Source organism: Lissotriton helveticus, chromosome 2_2 (assembly GCF_964261635.1).
Source record: "Lissotriton helveticus chromosome 2_2, aLisHel1.1, whole genome shotgun sequence".
Classification (NCBI taxonomy): domain Eukaryota; kingdom Metazoa; phylum Chordata; class Amphibia; order Caudata; family Salamandridae; genus Lissotriton; species Lissotriton helveticus.
In genome coordinates, this window is record NC_136060.1 from 8,009,839 (window position 1) to 8,028,986 (window position 19,148).

Below are 19,148 nucleotides of genomic sequence, written 5' to 3' on the forward strand. Positions count from 1 at the left end.
AGACTACACACTGAGCATGACCCGCATGGGTAATGTCCCGTCACCTGTGGATTCCCCCATAGGTTTGTCATGTCTCTGGATTTCTTTGGGGCGGGTCTCGTATGGACCAGGATGTCCTTTAGGTTTCGACTCCTTTTGTTGACGAACCTGGGCTTTGGCCAAGTCAGATCGCCCGATGTCAGAATTCTCCAGTTCTTGTTTATCATTTTCTTGATGTCATTCATGAATGGGCTGTATGTCGTCACACAGGTCAGTATTCCCTCAGCTGGTTCTTTTGGGGTAGTTTCGAGGAGTGATTCCCTATTCTGGGTTCTAGCCCGTTTTTTGCATCTGCTTATCGTTTTCCTTGGGTAATCCCGGGCTTCCAATTTTTTGCAGAGATCGCTCGCTTGTGATTTGTATTCATCAGTGTCGCTGCAATTACGTCGCAACCTGAGGAACTGGCTGTATGGTAGGTTTTCTCTGTAGGAAAATAAAACAGAGAATGTGTGAGCACCGAAGCAATGTGAAGTGTAAAAAGAGCACCACAAAAATGGCAAACCACTACCTTGAGATGGGCCACACGATTGAAGACTTAAAGTGGGTCATTATCGAGACCTTGTCCACAAAAGACAGAAATGCTGAAAAAATCCTTTTCGAGAAAGAACAGAGGTGGGTGCATAGACTTAATACCCACAGCGAAGGATTAAATGACAATATTCCATGGCTCAGTCTTACAAGAAACTGATAGGGTGCAAGAAAAACTCACTTCTATATTGCTAATAATGTATGCATATTGAGGTGCCTTTTCCCACACTGTTCTCCCCAATTATTATTTGACCACAGCAAAAAAGATTTTACCATTTTTCTGATCTACCCAGGTACGCTGTAGCTTCGGTACAAAATGAGCACCTAATCTAAGCATTCGTTTTTGTAAATTCGTATGTTTACATCGAAAAAACACTCATGCAGAAAGAGTCACTCTCGACGTTATGGTTACCACAGTAACCTCGCGAGTGGCCAATCAGCTCTGTTTACGTCAGAGCCGCGTCCTCTATCCTGACCCGGAAACTCAGACTCACCGTTTCCGGGTCAGAGAGAGCAGAGCGCGCAAACAAGCCACCAGCAGAAGACGCAACAGGTGCAAGTCGCACAGAGCCCGACATACAAAACCGCAAGTATACTTTTTGGACGAAACAAGTCGCTAACCCATTGTTTCTTCCTCTTAGTCTGTCTGAAGCTCTACTACCCGATTGGAACGCGTTAGTAAAGCGCGTGAGGTAACTGCGTTCCCCGAGATTTCAGATTAGTCACAAAAAATACACATGATTTAAATAATAGAAAACCACCTTGAGATGTTCACTTTACAAAACGAGATGTGGGTATATCGCACGATAACCAGTATTTGCATAACTTTATGCGCGCTCGGAATATAAGTGAAACACTGGTTGATTTATGCATGTCTTTTTCAACCTCGAGCATGTTACAGTCCCACGCATGAGTTTGGAACGGTAATGAATGAGTTGACATTGCCATACACTAGCTGGTCTATGAAGTATTGCCATTTTTTTGTTGTGAATGTGTCTATCAACGAATAGACTGGTGAAGCAGATTTCTGCTCTATGTGTGTCCCACTGTACCCTGCCCTTTGTCTGTTGATACGCAATTTTCTTTATTCTTAATTTTACAGGTACACTGCGACCTCCCTAACAGAGAAACAGGTTTAACATATCCCTATTTCCTATCACTAATTGGAAGAGCACTGTTGTATATTTATATTTTCCTCACTTTATTCACCCTGAGGTCCTGATGAAAGCCCGTAAGTCCTAGTTCAAGGCTGTTGAGGCAGAAACATGTCAACCGTTTTTTAACTCACCCCCTTTTTAAGATTTGAATACTCTGAGTGCATCTGTTACTCATAATCAGTGCCATAATATGCACTATCACAGAGTTTACCAGTCCCAAATACAGAACCAATAAAATCATCATCTGACTTTTGGGACTTTTTATGATTCTCCTTACTTTTCACCCCCTTATCACTGGCTCACTACTGTACCAACCTTGGGTAAGAACCTCCTTGTGGAGGCTGCATAACCTCACTGACCTGATGATTATGCACACACGTGAACAAAAAGCGGAAAATCAAGATATACCGCTAAATTTACCACCATACCCATCACGTGCATGAGGGTCTTTTATTTGGGACACCCCACGTTCCTCCTGCATACCAAAGGTTGTGCAGGACAAGTGATCCTTCCCCACTTGATTAGTATATATATCCAGGAAACTGAATGGATCAGTCTTTCTACCTCCCTCTTGTGATTAGACTATATGCAAATCAGTCAAGAGGACAGGCACAACCCTATTTAGGTGACAGTGACAATTCATTGTACCACTCTAGCTCAGAAATTCCCATCAGCCTGGTGATGGCCCATCAGGATATGCAAGGCACACCACAGCACCCCTTGTGTGACTGTCTAGAGTGCATGCACAAGAGCCCAACTGATGAAAACCCAGATGTGTATTTTTCAGACAGGCAGAGGCACAGAATAGTTAAGCAAGAAAATGCCTACTTTTTACCAGTGGCCTTTTCAAACACACAATATAAAAAACAACTTCACTAAAAGATGTATTTTTAAATTGTGAGTTCAGAGACTCCAAATCCCTATCTGAAATTTAGGCCTGGCAAGTGGATGTTTAAAATTGCACTCACAGACACTGCAGTGGCCGGTCTGAGACATGTTTGCAGAGCTACTCATGTGAGTGGCACAAATAGTGTTGGAGACCCACTAATAGCATTTGATTTACAGGCCCTGGGCACACCTGGTGCACTTTGCTTGGGAGGTACTAGTAAATCAAATATACCAATCAAGGATAAACCAATTACCAATACCATTAAAACAGAGAGCATATGCAATTTAGCACTCGTTGGAATTGGTAAAGTGTCCAGAGTCCTAAAACCAGCAAAAACAGTTCAGACAAATTGGGTGAAGAAGACACAACTTTTGGGGATAACCCCGCAAAAAGGACCATGGTCTATAGCCAACAAAGCAATATTCATTGATGCTATGAAGGAGTCTGTCTAGACTTCCAGGGACTGGATGGACGCATTGGTGGCTTCCAGCTGCCTGACAACTTCACTGGTGTCAGGTGTAGAAGACAGGTATTGTTGTTCCTTCGGCATTATGAGGTCAACGATAACAGCTAGGGAGTTATCTCATGTAGCCAAAAGTAGGGGGTCTATGATTGCCTTAGTCTGACCGCTTATTGGGGCTCAGACACCTACAGACTCCTTCAAAAATACCTGCTATAGTCTCTATCCCTAACCTTACTGATTCAGGCATTTGCTGCTGGAATCCTACCATTCGCCTTCAAAACGTAACTTGGGGGTCCTCAGAGTCGACAGCTGTTATATGATCGGTTGATTCATCTGAAGAGGCAACAACGTTGCCTTCAAAATGTAACTTGGGGGTCCTCAGAGTCAACAGCTGTTATATGATCGGTTGATTCATCTGAAGAGGCAACTACGTTGTCTTCCCTTGCCAAAACTGATGGAGATGCATCAAGAGTGTCCAGGACCTGTTGGAAAGTGTATTCATCCATGGGGAAAGAATGGTGTCAACCGCAGGTTGTAGATCACAGACAGACTGATCTCTAGGAAATTTTATTTGTGCCTTTGATAAGAAATAGAATATGTTCCAATGATTCTATGAGTGGATATGACATGAGTGTTTTCTGTTACATTTGGACAGTATTTTTATTCACTTTCAGATACCCAGGGATATGTGGCACATATGTTTGTAAAAGTCAAGATGCCCCTGTTGTACTCTTGTTAATATATAAATGGCAATACATGTGCATTGTTCGCACAACTTCAATATCCACTAAGGTGCCTTTTTCAGTTAATGTCACACAACGCAACGCAGCTAGGCAGCTTGCTGGCTGCCCTGTCTGAAAGAGTGGGGGCAGGAATGGGCTACTTTTAAAATGTTATGGTGCATTCCTTCTGTCTGCATGCACTGTTGCAAAAATAAATCCCAGCACCAGTGCAGGAACCATTGCACCATGTAGCAATTGTGCCTGCATTTGCTCTAGCCATCAGTTTTCGCCCCAGCACTAGCCAAGACATGTAATACACTAGATATAGTTATTGAACACATATTCCTGCACTCTACCGTCCATGCACCACAACACACCAGCCTGCCTGCTGTACTGTCTTGCATTTAATTTGTACGTCAGTGCGCCCTAAGGGTCATATTTCACAAGCATGCACACAACACCACACTGCAAGTCACCTTGCTGCACTAAATGAACGAGGTAGGGCATGTATATGCCATATTTCAACATTTTCAGGGAAATCCTGTAGTTTCATATCACACACAGTCATCTCAAGACTCCACAATTAAATATCCAAGAACCATCTCTGAAATGTATATCCTCCTTCATTATTGGAAGTATGCAACAGGTCATGCTCACTCCATTCCCTCAGAACCGAAGGAGTCCACCCGCAGAATCCCTCAATTCTCTTCACTCGGCCCCACTCTCTTAAACCTAGACAATGCTCCTCTAGTAAGCATCATTTGGACCCAGAAACTATACATCATCTCTTACAGTGATGACACCCAAATCATCAAAAAATATATCAGGAGACACCAACACCACCACATGTTGTTCCTATATGACATTGCCCGACATGGCTAATTCTATGTGAGATAAGTAGCTCATACTCAACGTGACAATATAGAAGTTATGATATTCTGGGACGTTGACTCACTCTGAACAGCCACATGGTTGGCCATATAATTAGGCCCAGCCCCCTCACCATCCAACCACCCCAGAAACCTTCCAATCATCCTGGACACCAACCTCTCCATGAGACATCAAATTGCCTCCATCAATTCCACCTGGTTTCATATATTTAACATGCTCAGAGATGTCTTCATATGGCTCCCTCATCACACCTGTAAGACCATCACCCACACCCCATCACATGGAGAGTGTACTACAGCAATGCCCTATACTACAGCGTCTCTGCACACCTACTACTCAAGAGGCAAACCACCCAACACACTGCTGCCAGACCTCAACCTACTTGGTGATGGATTAAACCCAGATCAGTTGACTGGGGGTGAGTGTTTGATTTGCTCAAACGCTCCATCCATCAACACCTTTTGTATCGCTTTGTTCAACCTACTTTGCGGCACACACATCACACCTCACCTCAGACAAAGACACTTGGTCCCCATTCAGACACAATGCCAGTTCAAGAAGCTCACCTAGGCCTACAAGTCACTACACTATCAGGGTCCCACCAAGCTCACCTATATCTACACTTCCACCAACAAATCATGAACCTCCGTTCTGCATCACTTGTACTCACCCACACCAGCTATATCCGTAGTAGCTTTTCTTACATGGCAGAATCCAACTGGAACAACCTTCCCTAGCACCTCAGGATAGCTCTGTCACATACTGTTTTGCAATGGGTCCTGCATTAGAACTGGGCTCCAAAAATTGGTACTTCCCAAGGCAAGGACAGTTATGTGAGGGATGAGGTTACATTCCTGTCCTTTTTTCGCAGCGCAGCAAGGTGTTTTGTTGCATTGCACTGCTTGCTAGTTTCATTGATATGGGCCCTTGTTTTCACTCACCCAGCACTGTACTGACCTTCCACTCCAACTACCATCTTTGTTAGAATGAGGAATACCACCTGCTTCTCCAATTGCTGCAACTCCTCCTGCACAACAGATCCTCTTCCGGTCCTCATGGCTGCCTTTAGGTTCCTGGACAGATTTTGGTTGGGCTCCATTTGTAGTCATATCACCACTTCATACACTCCATTACTGTTCTTTTTTTGTGCATTGCAGTTTATTTTGTCCACTCTGGATTGCCAGATCACATCCATTTTTGCTAATAGCAATCCGGATATGACAAACAACAGGTGTTGATTTTTTGTCACCTCATTGATGAGTATGCCGATCTCCTCCTACGAAAACTTACGCCTTCTCTTCCTTTACCCCAGGGATGTTGGCAGGTCCTCAGGGTTAGGGTTGTTTCTCTCCTGGCTTACTGGAGCGCCTTCCATGCTTCTATGTTATGATGGGCATTGTTTGTGTACACTGTGTTACTCTGTTTGCTTTTTCGAGCATTTCTGCCACGCAATGGTGATTTGTAGCACATAGATGTGTTTTACGACACACAAATCAACTTTGCGTCAAGAAGGTAATAGTTGCTGCACTCTGTGCCATTCTCAGCAACTTTGTGTCAGAATTTGTGACGCATCTCAGGATCTATGGCACAGCGAAATGCTGCAATGCAGCACAGATGTTTCTGACGCAATGCTGCGCAGCATTGCGACAAGATCGAAAAATGTGCCCCCAGTCTATAAAGTTCCTACCTTGTCTAAGAATATGTTAAATGATTTATCTATCTCTTGCTTTGATGTATTTTTAAATACTGCCTTTTCTACTCATTTTTCAGTTTGTTGTTGTAAAAGAAAGAACTAAGCTATGGTTTTAAAGTTGTCTGTGCATGGGACCAGAGAAACTTCCACCTGGTTACATCTCTCTCGTGCCACATGTCCTCCACACTAGTTTAGAACTCTTGGTGAAGAACAGGACATGCTGACCATTCCTGTGAGTGCCTTTCGGACAAGAACTCCTTCGTGAGAAGTAATACATCAGTTTGTTGTGTATGATTTCCTCCCTTGACTTTCTTCGACTGTACAACTATATTAACATGATGGTGTTCTCTGCACTTTCACAGGTAGGGATGAAAGATCCTTACTTAGTGTGGCTGATGCAAGAGAAGGAAACATCAATTGTCCTATGCTTTATGACTGTGTACCTCGTCACAATATTTAATAAAAATGACAGAGAGGAGTATACCAAGAAAGCAGAATTTGGAAGAAGCTGTCTTGCTTAGTGACCTTGACCACAAACTTATAAACCACTCACCTAAATTACGGAGTTAACACTTCTAGGCTATTCCATTACTGCCACTCTGGGAGTTTTTTGAGCATCTTACTTTGCATGAACCATGATTGTGCTTGATTGATGCTGACAGAGCGGCATTGGTACATAAACATGGCCAATGGTAAATAAACCATTTGACCTTGCAAGCAGCAATCTAAAACAATCATAAAAGGTTATCATGAGCACATCAACGTCAAATATGTTTAAATGACTCATGACAAATCATGTGCACTAACTTATGCTTTGAGATTGTCTGAAGGACTGGATGGGTGATATACCTGATCATTAAAGACAGTTACTGCTCTTGAAATCGCGTGCACTATAAATCAGCTTCATTTATATAGTTCTAAAGACGTTAGATGTACTCAAGAGAGTCCCCTTACTTGTAAATGATGTAAAACGGAATGTATTTTCCAACTTTCTCTGAGATGTCTGATTCATAGTTACTTTATTTCATGCTTGTTTGACACATTCACTTTTTGCAGGAAACACTGGATAAAGGCAGTTGATAGGTTTCAGAGGCAAGTTATTCAGAAAGCTTACAAAGTGAAATGTCAACTTGTTACTTGTCATTTAAGGGACCATTCAGCTGACACCGTTACTTTCTTTTAAGAGTACGGAAAAGAGGTTTTAATATTAATAGCAGAATTATGTCATGCATTCACCTGGAAGTTCTTACCTCCACAATAATGCAGTAGGGTCATCAGTTCTGTTATAGACAGGTAATCTTTTTCCTCTTCTTTCAAGATATGCTTGTTATGTTTTGACAGATGAACTCAAATTGATGGATGTCTGAAATGATCAAAACATCTCTATTCTTTTTTTAAGCTCACAAGAAAATGCATTGAATGTGGAAGATTGATTTTCGGCACAGTTTACCACGAAAAATACATACTTATAAAATAGATTTGAAATGTTTACGGAGAAAAACATTTCCTGTAAAACCACTGCCCTTACCACAGAAAATGGTAATTGAGACACTGGCAGATACTTGCAAAATTCAAAATATATTTATACAAGCTTACATTATAACCGGAATACTCTATATTGTACACTGAACAGAAAATGAAAAATGCATTTTATTGCAACGAACAGTACTAGAATCCAACCATGACTCTTTGATCACAATTGTAAAACTTTAGGGAAAAAACAGTTCTGATCCACCTGCTTTTAAAAATACATATAGAATACATAAAGGATAACTGTGTAACACGGTCCAGAATTGACATTTGGGTGTGTAGGAAACATTGCCTTTTCTGTGGGTTCACTCCAAATTTTTTATCTTTTGCTGGACCCTATATATTTTAGCAGGTTGTAGAATTCTGACAATTGTACCCCTTCTAACCATTGGTACCGTGCCTGTGCTCCCCATTTCAACATAGTGAAATTGGCAAATTACTAATTGGCACATTTACTTAACTACAAATCCATACTATATGGTACTAAGGCGCGCCCATTGCTTGAAGGTAAGTGTCAAGAGTAGCCTAGAGCACCCATTGCAACATCCACTACAATGACAGTGTAAACATGTCTGCAGGTCTGTCATTTGTAGCCTGGCTGTGCAGTGTTTGAAATGCAAAAATAATCCATTTTGTCAGGCCTAAACCTTCCTTTTAAATATTGTTCATCCCTAAGTAGATCTTACAACCATAAAGCAGCATGCATGGTATTTAAAAGTAGAATATGTAAACTTTAATGTTAAACATGTCCTTACAGTGGAAAGGCTCCAAAAGCTATTTTCACTGCAGAGGGTTGGATGCTCCATAGGCAAGCACTGGGCTTCACCATTACATTTAATAATGTCATCTCTGGCTAGGAAAGGACAACACAGTTAATTATTGGACTTTTCTAGTGGTCTGATTTGCAATAAATATTTTGGAAAAGGTACATTTAGAAAGTTACCTTTTTCCTGCCTAAGGCCTCTGGAGGCCTATTTGCAGGAGCTCCAACTGTCACAAGGCAGCTGAATAGCTGATGGGGTGTGACAACTTCTCCCAGAACTGGGCAGAGGCCTGGTTGTGAGGAGTTGTTCTGTTCCTCTGGCCCAATGACCACCTAGGAACTTTAATAAGTTCATGGAAGCTTATCCTGTCACAGGCAAATGTTAGGTGATAACTGGTCACAGCCCTTTTTTTGTTACCCCTGTCAGACATGGACCAATCCCACTGAGAGCGAGCTGCCCCAAAACTGGTTTAAAGTGACAACAGAAAAGGGGTTGAAAATTGGGCACACCTCTGGGGTGGATACAAAGACTCTGTACACGGGGAGAAGGGTTTCACCATTTCGGATGTAGGCACGGATGGGCACTGTGGGATTGTTTGCAGCCGCGCACACAGGAAGTGATGCAAATGTGGGTAGTGTTACCCCTGGGAATGTTCACCCATCTGGTTAGGAAGGAGTCAGCAGTCACCCCCACTCACAGGCCGGTGTAAGTATATATGTGACACCCACAATACCCTCCTCATAACACTTTCTGAACCTATCAACAAAAAGAAGAAGAAGACCAAACCTGCTATCGTTGACCTCAGAAGAGCCTAGAAGACTGGCTATGATCCTCCCTGTCTACCCAAGACAAAGACGTGGACTCCTAGGATCGTTAGGCTGACCTCCTGTTCAGGCTCTAGGGACACAACAATCTAGAAGAGTACTTTTCTGCATTTGCAGAGTGTTAGAAATTGGGTTGTTGAATGACTGGGGTATGAGCCCAGTTTAGGGAGCAGCTACAATCCTAGCCAGGGTAAGATGGAGGCAAACCATAAATTATTTCTGTGCTCATCCTTTCGTAGCTTGGCACAGAGCACTCGGCCTTAACTTAGAGGCAATGTGTAAAATATTTGTTTAACACTACAAACAGTAAAACTGTGAAAAAACACACAAAAAGTCTCTACACCAGGTTAGATTAATAGAGCGTAATGTTTTACATACAACAAGACAAAAAGAACAAACATCCAATGAGTAGAACTGGAGTTATGAATCTTTAAAGAAATAACTTTAAAATAGCACTTAGAAGCCTAAAGTGCCCACTGGGATACCTGGTCGCACTAGTACGGGTGAAATTCAAAAGTTTAGCCCAACAACAATGGAGCGCCAGTCCCAGGTTAGTCACGCTGAAGTTTTACCTTCTCAAGTTTTGCGCCAAGAGTCCTGTTTATGGGCTAGAAGTTTGCTTTAAGCAGGAAGAGCGTCACTGTCATCGGCCGGCATGTTGCGTAGAGCAGGCTGAGCATCATGGATGGGCAGGCAAGAGCCCCACGGTGGTGGGCCACGCCTGCGGATGATGCTTGCTGTGTGAAGAGACAAACTTTCTGCGGCTCATGCAGATTCTCTGTGCAAGCGGAGCGGTTCCGGAGCGAACAGGTACATATGCATTGGCGAAGAGCCTAAGCTTGACTTTAAGAGCAAAAAGGCCACTATCAAGGGTCCAAGACCTGAGAGGTGCCTTTTTGGGGGGTCAGGAGCTTATTGAAGATCGGTCCAGGAACTGTGGGGAGCCGGTTATGTCCTTAAGGCTCAGATCAGGAGGTTAGCAGACTAGTCGTTTGGGTAGTTGGGTCCTGGATTCAAGTTGGGTTTTAGGTCCAGTTTGTCCTCTCCAAACAAGAGTACAGCAGGTCAGCACAGCAAGGCATCTGATCCAGCAGAGTAGCAGTCCAGCAGAGAGGCAGTCCTTTCAGCAGTACAGTAGTCCTTCTTCCTGACAGAGTAGCCACAGGTCCAGAGGTATACTGACGTGGTAGTGTCTGAAGTCAAGTTCTTATGCCCAGTGGACCAGTGGTGCCTTTTCAATTGGGTAGACTTCAAAGAGAGGCCTTTGAGGTGAACAGATGCCCTCCCTTCTTGTTCTGGTCCAGACTCAATACAGGAGGGTTTGGAGCCCTTTGTGTGGGTACAGAACACGTCCTGTTCAGGTGTAAGTGAGACTGAGTCCTGCTCCTCCCTCCAATCCCGAGAGAATGGCCCATCAAGTCACACCTAAGCTACCATTGTGTGTGACTGTCTAGAAGGAATATTCCCAATCCCAACTGTAACTCACCCCAGGCATGTGACCAGAGACAGACAGCAATCAACAAATGGCTACAGTAAGATAATGCCCACTTTCTAAAAGTGGCCTTTTCAGAATTACAATTTAAAATGACTTCACCATAAGTTGTGATTTGAAAATGTGAGTCCAGAGACATATTCACAATTGGGAATTACAATTAGACGAAGGAATAAGGTAATCCCAATGTACTCCTATGAGAGTGATAGGCCTTACAGTAGTGAAAAACAACTTTGTTTGTTTTTCACCACCAGGACATGTAAAACTTAAATGTTAATGTCCTGCCTTTTAACTGCATTGCACCTTGCCCTCTGGGTTGTCCAGGGCCTACCTTAGGGGTCATTTATATGTATAAAAAGGGTAGATTTGGGCCTGGTAAAAGGATTATATTGCCAGGCTGACATGGCGTGTAAAACTAAACACATAGGCTCCACAGTGGCAGACCTAAAATATGCTTAAAGGCTACTTAAGTGGGTGGCACAATCAGTCTTATGTGATCCACTAGTAGCATTTATGTCATACGCCCTGGGTACCAGAGGAAACGGCTTTACTAGGGACTTATAAGTAAATTAAATATATTTAGTAGAGAGCAGGAGGGATGAAGACAAACTGTTAGGGGGGAAATTTCACCAATGTAATCAACATGAAGATCCTATGCATGTCTTTTAATCTGCCAGAATTGCTTCTTTAGGGTGTGCATTTTCATCTTGTTTTCAAGCCCAGACAGAAAAGAAAGGGGGTTGAAAGGGCTCTGAGCTATTGAGATTGGAGTACTGCTTTTCAGATTGGATAGGGCACTGGCCATTTTGGCTGAGCTAATGAGTCCCACAGTCTGTTCTTGTCTCTCAGACATGGGGTGCTTAATGACTTGCAAGCGTTTCGAAGGGCCAGTATCAGACTTGGAGCATTGAGCAGCTTGGCAAGCTGGTCTAAATCATACAGCAGTATACAAAGGGATACCTGTTACATTATATTATTGTTTTCTTCTGTGTCTGAAGCTATTTTTTGTATAGGTTTGTCTTGAAATTTATAGGGGGTACACTTGCCACGTGGCACTAAATTCCCTGGTTTATACAGAGTCTGAGTTTCATTACAGAGTTAACAAAAACATTACCAGAGTCATGGGAATACTCTATTGCTTGAGCCTACAAAATATGCAAAACTCATTTTCTCCCTGTTGGTTTACAAACATGGATTGAGGGTCAGAATTACAAATGTAATAGCCGGGTGTTAGAGGAAAAAGGATGCACTCATAATTGTAGTTTTAGGAATTATGTCGTCCAAAATGCATTTCTTAGTTTGTTGTCCTTTTATTCAGTGTTGGTGATTAGGTTCACAAACAAGGGAAGAAACAAACCGCCAACACATGTTTCGCCCATGGCGCCTAAAAGGCCGAGGGCTTTCTCAAGGCTGTACATTACAAGTGTGTGATTATACCAAAAGTCATATGTGACATAGTTATGCATTTGAAGAGGTACATAGTATAGAGGGGAGAGAGAGTGTTGACGGTTGAGACAGTAACCAAGTGTGATGCAGTCGGAAGTGTGTAAGAGGGACACAGAATGGAAGAAAGAGAAAGAAAGGAAGGAAGAGAAAGAAGAAGAAAGGAGAACAAGAATGGTAGAGGAATGTGAGCACAGAGAGTTTACAGGTAGGGCAAGGGATTAAAAGGTGTAAGCATGCCAAAATTCGTTTGGATGGTTTGGTGTACAAGTAAAGAAAAGAGCTGGAGAAGTCAAAAGGGGATAGCATAGTTAATGTAGTTATTAATCATAAAGTCATTACACAAGTAATCTGGTTGTCATTGGTATAAAATAAATTACTCCAAAGATTATATCACAGTCCAGCCTCTAATTAGTCAGTTTATTCGACACATTACATATATAAATTACAAAGGATTTACATGGGTAATCAGTATGGACAAGTTACAAAACAGTGCTCTATTTAATAGTGTAAATGCATTCTATCCCACAACCATTGTCTGAGTTAACTATTGCCCTCCATGTTGGAGTGATGGAGAGAGCGGGCACTACTTAAATAACACACAGTGAAATTCGTTAGAGCTTCTCAAATCAAATATGGCGTTAGTGGTAACAAATTAAAAACGCTGCAACTTTTCACCAAGTGCAAGTAAATACAAGATCCTTCCGGCACATGTCTGCATTCATAAAGGCAACACTGTCTCATAATCTAGAATATGGGTAAAATAACGCACTCACCAGTGGTATTTTCGTATGTTACATATCCTAGATGGATAGAGGAAAATGGAAAAGAATAAAAAAGAAATTAAAACAACTTACGACTTACAAATATAATAGTTTAACTTTGATCCAGAAGATAGTGAGATTGCAATCTTTGATTCTCTTTCACAAGTTAATCCTTTAGACAAAGGATTGCCTCAGTGTTTATTAATTAAAGCTTAGGTTTGAAGAGAGGTGTACTAACATGAAAAGAAATCATGTTTAGTCTGTGCATGCCTTTTCTACCAGGAGAGTATGATATGTTGTGTTTATGCATTGTGTTATGGGACTCAAGGGGGACACTAACACTGAATGAATATATGACTTCAAAGGGGGTGCACCAAGGCAGTGACACAGGCTGACATAATGATGGCATTTTAACAGACGTTAGTGACCTATGCCTGAGGGTGCCTCCTAATGCAACCCACATTGGAAGGAGCACTCTCCAAACATAGATCCGCCATTATGCTCATACTGCACCCTAGCCAGTGATCAAACCTGTGGGTGGCACAGTGAGTCTGTGTGCCAAGGCCTTTTACACTTTCCTGGACAGAATTAAACAATTGAGGCATTTGACGGTTTATGCCAGTAATACATTAAGTACACTGATTTGAGTGTCTTCGGTTGCTTATATGTAACTCGATCTAATGGATATGTTCAAGAAGGACTAGAATAAAGCAAGCTGTTTTAGCTTTGAATGCCAGCATTTATAATAAACCAAAGTAAAATGATTGTGTCCCGCTTTGATCCATTCTAATACAAGTTATTCCCAATATATTTGACCATTAAAAGGCCAAATAGCCTCATTATGTTAGAAACCCTTTGATATAGTTGTTTTATCCTGTCCTGATCCATGGAATTGCTGTACTAACTTATAACTTACGAAACGATCCACAAATTAAAAGATAGACTACTGCAAACACAGATTGTCATGAAACCCCAATTAAGCAACGGTTTCTGAGAAGAAGCAGCTTTTCCTGAAAATATAATAAATTATACCAAGCATTAAATTAGTTTTGCACACATGAGAAACACTGAAAACTAGAAATACTTGAATACATCATCTATTCTATTATATTCTATTCCTTTCAATTCTATTCTGTTCTATTCCTGTACATCTTCAAGATACTCTGGCTGTACCGCAAAACCTACAGAATCCCTAGGTCCAGTTCCAGTTTTTTTCACAATGTGACAACTTTTGTAATATTGTAACCCATGGCCTTTTAAAGGACAGGAATAGTATTTCTGGCACACTGTATGCGAGAATACTGAGAGATGTTGTCAGTCCTTTGCAGGTGTCCATCACTGCATTAACAGCTGCAAATGGTGATGGGCGCAGCTAATTTGCTCATCAATAATATTAAACAAGCATTTACAATGCAATGGTTTTGCCTTTGTTAAAGTTAGAGCTATTGGCATTGCTCTTGACATTATTTTTATTTATGTTTTTTTAACATAAATAAATGGCATTGTCATTTACAATGCCACTAGCTTTATCTCTCGCAAATGACACACACAAACACACAGAGCCCCCCCCCACACACACACAGAGCCCCCCACACACACAGCCACACAGAGCCCCCCACACACACAGCCACACAAAGCCCCCCCCCACACACAGCCACACAAAGCTTCCTACACACACAGCCACACAAAGCTTCCCTATGAGCCTGATTTAGATCTTGACGGTGGCGAATACTCGGTCACAAGCGGGATGGATATCCCTTCTCATTATATCCTATGGAGATCATAATACGGCAGAGGGGATATCCGTCACGTTTGTGATGGATTATTCCATCAGCCAAGATCTAAATAAGGCTCTATGTCTTTATCAGCGAGGTTGTATAGATGGTGGAAGGGAAGGTGCTCTGTTTCGCAGAGGTCAAACTTCAGAAGGAGTGTAACAATTTAGAGGAGATTTTAGATAACTCAAAGAAGATCAAATAGGCCCAAGCTAATAAACTAAAATCCTTTTAAGTAAACCAAAAAAAAGATTGCTTTGTTTGCCCTGTTATTGTTATTGTTTTATTGACATTCCTGGTTTCGTTAATCCACTAAAATGATTAAACAAAACAAATCACATCAAGCTACATGACCTTCATATGAGGAGGGATTTGGAGGGCAAGAGGTGATGCAAGTTAAGGGAAGAGGGCCGTCAAAACACCCCTCACACACAAACAGGGGAGGAATCTTAGCGCTTTGTAAAACTCATCTCCCGCCACCAAGCAGATCTGTGACAAGGCAAAGAATACGAGCATTTACTTAAATATCAAAGTTCATCTGCCCACACAAGGTAGTGAATTAAACTAAAGATTTCCACTGAAGGAGGCAGGAAAGGTTAGAGACCTACTGCTGAATACAAGGCAATGTAAGAGGGTGAAAGTGGGTGTGGTAGAGCATTAGGAGGAGAGAAGCAAAGAGCACAAACTACTGAACAGTCTAGGTACTGAATTGTTCACTGGTCAGATAGAAAGATCACTGGAGGCGCAGTGTGGAGGTGTTCTTAGGTGAGAGCCCATTGCAAGGGTCGGTCTCCAAAAAGCGAGGAGACCCCACCATGTGCTTCTCGCCCCAATGGGGGCAAGGGCCTCTTACAAAATGCTTCAAGTGCCAAAACTAAGATTATTAAGTCAGAAATTAAAGCCTCAGTAGTAAAGTCTACGGAAACCACGCCAAATTGTTAAAGCTGCAGCTGCGAGTCCGGGAGTGCACCCCAAGGAACCAACCCAACATGCACCGCAGTGCTCTCCATTGCGCTCTCTGAAAATGGACAGGACTGTGGTTTCCAGGGCAGTTATCTGTATTCCGGGTCTACCGGATTTTTTAAATTCTGCACATATCAGCTGGAAACAAACATGCAGACACTCGGATAAGAATATTAGATTGCAGGCCTTGTGGTAACCACAACAATAAGCACGGAGCTCTGTCCTGCTGACGTCGACACATTCGCCACACACTAATGCAGGATGAAGCAGCGTTTCAGGGAGGGCACTGCCCTGCTAGTGTCTTGACAAATCTCGACACAATTTTTGCAGGATAAAGGCACGTTACATCTAGAGCAGTGTCCTGCTGACGCCTACATTAGTCTCTACACACCTATGAAGGATAAAGGAATGTTACATGGAGGGTAGTGCACAACCTTCCATGCATTCAAAGGCACTTCAAAAATGTGTAAAAAATATGCTACAATAACAGTGCCCAGATCAGTCAACCGAGGCAAGAGTTACCTGACAAATAACAAGGAAGATGCCACAGGTCTAAAATACATCAAACAGTAAAGAAAACCCGTGTTAAAAAAAACACAATTTGAAAAGAAAGAGTAAGAACTTCAAAACAGGGTATCCCTTGAAAATATGCGTGAACTCCTCTAGGAAGAGTAAGGGTCAGGTAAACCAATTTGACCACTCGTGTTTTCATTAATGTTCGAAGGAAATAATGGCAAAAGTAATCATTCCGGACTTACATCACCTGAGTGAAGCTATGTTACCCAGAGTACTGCCCCTGGTGTTGTCCCTACCAGTGCAAGGTAGTGCTGCTGCCTTATACCGAGAGCCCTCCTTCAACTCATCACTATTCTAAGTGATAGTAATGAGTTGGGGCACGCTGGATAACTCTATACTAAGAAACCTTTCCAGTGTCATAAAAAAAACCTCGGTCTACACCACCCCACAAATTATAGTGTAGGTATGTCGCCATTCTATACAAAAGTGAGTCTATTCTCTCGAAAACTGCATACCAATTGTCAACATATTTCACTATTATACAATTTTACAGCTTCATCCGAGCAAGTATTTACTGGCGACCTTCGAAAATGGTAGAGTATCATACTCGCACTATGGCGACCAAATTTAAAAGGGTCCTTGGTGCTGCATTGATAAAGGTGTAGGTAAACAGATTCACACACTAGTCAACCCTACAGTGTTTTCAAAGGGTACATCTAAAATTCATGCAGCGAACCCTAAAAGAAATTGACGCGCTCTACAAATCAACATAACATAACTAGAAACCGACAGAAATCAGTCCCAGGACGCCATCTCGAACCATAGAGTGAGTAAAACGTCACACACTCGGATTGCAGGCTTGACTATGTGCCTCCGTTTGCTTTTGGGCTTCACAAATCCAGCTGTAAGGGCTCCTTTACTGTCTGTGCCCTGCATGTGCACTGCTTGGTGACAGTGGTTTAAGGGTGGAGCTAGATCTGAAGTCACGCATGCGCACTGGGTCGGCTGCGGCCCGCACAGATTTCTACGCGCGCACACAGGCACGGGTGGAGACATTACTGCGGGAGGAGCAGTGACCCAGTGACCCAGATAGGAGCGGGGCTGGGATCTGGAGCCGTGGAGTTATATAAGGAATTAGAGAGATACTGTACACCAACCCCCGGGAATTAACATCCAACAAAACAACTGTTTGGATGACAAACGGCTCCCCCGAGTCCCATCAGCGCACAACAGTGGGAAGAACATAAAATGTATGGTGACAAGCATAACAGAGGCCCTTGCGAGGCCATTAATGGGATGGGGCAGGGCGCGTGAGTGGCAGGTTTAAGAGGAGCAAAGGGATACGAGGTGGCGGGGAAACGATTGAGTCAATTAGCGCTGGCAAACAGTAACACGAGGGGGGATGGAGGGGGGGGAGGAGAGGGAGAAAAAAACGCAGCAGCTGAAGCTAGCAAACAAACCTACACACATGATAACCAGGGCTTGGAAAGCAGGAACAGCTCCATATTTTTATCATAGTTCCCCGGAATTCGACTCATCCCAGAGGCAATAAACCCATTGTTATAGTACACAATCTTGAATCTGCATAAAATACACGACTGCAGCGCTGTTCGACAGAGATGCGCGCGGCTGAGAGCACAGGCACCACCCGGCAAGGCCCTGCAAGGGGGCAGGCTGCCAGCACAGGCTTGGATGGAAACCAACACGCCCACTGCACGTAGTAAACACAAACAGAAGCGGTTCACAATGAGGCTGTGGGCGGTTCTCGCAAGACGACACACCTGGTGCAGTCGGACTACGGAAAACGGCATCTCTACCGGAAAGTCGGCGTGCTCTCACAGAATGCCTCCCAAAGGTCGGAGAGGTCGTGGCCAGGGGGCCATTGGATCCGAGAAGCAGGGGGAGCCGGAATTATTACAAATTTCGGGTGCAGACAGTGTAACTACACCAATGCGAGCTACCGCTGCAGCACCTAAAGCATTGAGTGCCGTGAAGGATAACACTCGAGGGGAAACCCGTGTCAAAGAGTCTGACAGAATTGGGAAAGGCACCTCCCGCTTGAAGGGGAATACAGCGCTCGAGACATCCAAGACATCCAAGACAACTAAAGGTATTCCCGAGCTATTCATTTCAATGAAGAACAAGCGGGAGGGGCGGGAAAGGGGGGTGGAGAGACGCAGAAGTGCCGGCAATGCCGGACCAGATTCGGGGGCGTTCCCGGCTTTCGGCTGACGTCGCGTGACGTCGGCAAAAGCCAAAGAATCTCGGGAACGCCCCCGAATCTGGTCTGGCATTGACGGACAGGCCCCTCGTCCAATGGCTAGGCTCCATTTATGGAGCCAGCCAATGAATGACGAGGGCCGACCCAAACCCACACTACAGTTCTCATCAGGTTTTCGCCTGCGCGAAAAAGATGCGCAGAGCGCATCTTTTCGCCAGGCAAAACCTAAAAAATGAGCTAGGTCTGCTCCAGTGTGAAAAAGCACTTTGCCCAGAATCTAACTAACACAGAACGTACAAGGAAAAGGACTGGCCTTCATGCAGTGTTGTGCTATGTACAGTTGGCACCTCCAACTTGAAGGCATGTTAGAGCGTCTGTCCCCTAATGTCATAAAATAAACACTAGACTGGCACTGCCCATAGACAGTGTTTTTCTTCAAAGCCATATACATTGTTTTTACCCAGCCACTTCCTA